Below are 1,476 nucleotides of genomic sequence, written 5' to 3' on the forward strand. Positions count from 1 at the left end.
GGTTTTTTTATACAAGTGTAAAGTAACATGATTGATAAGATTAATATGAAATAGCTTTTTGTAACTAACTAGTGTTTTTATCCGTAATAACATTATAGAAATATAAATTTTTTTAAATTACGTCAGTCATAACATTATAGATTATGGAACAAAAAATTTATAACATTAAACTACTTTTATAAAAAGGTCGAACAAAAGTCTTTATCGACTAAGAAAACCAGGGTCTCTGTAGATAAAAAAAATTAAATAATAAATCTTTTAGTTATTATTTTTATATGAAAGAGTTTTAAATTTTACTAATAATGAATTTTAACATTCGTTATCTAAAATTTGAAAGAATTTAACGTGTATACTTTTATATTTGATTAGGTGTTAAGTCTGTTGTACAAATAAAAATAATTAAATTTTATGCTTTGTAACACCCTAACTTTTAGCATCAAGAAAATTTTTTATTTTAATTATAATAAAAATATCTAGTGACAAATTTTGATTTGTCAAATTACTAATATAAAATATGAATTATAAAATATATATAGAGTGAGAAGGATAGAGAGAAATAGAAAAAAAAGAGAGGTAGATAAGAGAATGTAAGAAGGAGGTTTACTAATTTTAATATTTTATATTTTCTCTAAATTTTAATAAGAAAGTGTCATGTGACACATTTTATTTAGTTATTAAATTAGTTAGTAATATATAAATATAATATATAATATAGTTATATTTAATTTTAACATTTTAGTTTTAATTTTTAATTTAATTTTAATGCAATTAGAGAATGTCATGTTGTATATTTTGATTTGTCTAATTTATAAACTGGTCATTGATAATGATATATAAGAAAGATAGAATGAGCGAAGGAATGAGAGAGATAAAAAAAAGAGAAAGAGAGGAGGGGAGAACTCTTTAATTTTGGAGGAAAATATTTGACTTCCATTGTAGTGAGTGAGTGACATGTAGCACATTTTGGTTGTAAAATTAGTAATATACTAGTGTTTTTGCCCGCATTTTGAAACTATGTTGACTTTGTCCTGACATTATAGATAACGGTAGAAAAGATTTATAGAATCAAATTACTTTTATAAAAAGGTGGTAGGGGACAAAGGTCTTCGTCGACTAAGAAGACCAAACTCTCCGTAGATACAAAAAATCAAATAATAAGTTTTTTTTGTTATTGTTTTCATATGTAAGAGTTTAATTTTTTACTAATAGTTAATTTTAACATTCATTATCTAAAACTTTAAAAATTTAATGTATATACTTTTACATTTTGATTATGTGTTAAATTTGTTAAACAAATAAAAATAATTAATTTTTATGTTTATTATTTAAAAATAATATTTTCTCTCTCTATATATAATTAGATATTAGTATAAAAATTTTATATTCATAGTTATAAAATTAACTCAAAATTAATTTTTTAAACAATTAAATTTGAATTCTAATTATTAATCACAACATTCGTATTCTCTCCAAATT

Source organism: Arachis ipaensis, chromosome B02 (assembly GCF_000816755.2).
Source record: "Arachis ipaensis cultivar K30076 chromosome B02, Araip1.1, whole genome shotgun sequence".
Taxonomy (NCBI): Eukaryota; Viridiplantae; Streptophyta; class Magnoliopsida; order Fabales; family Fabaceae; genus Arachis; species Arachis ipaensis.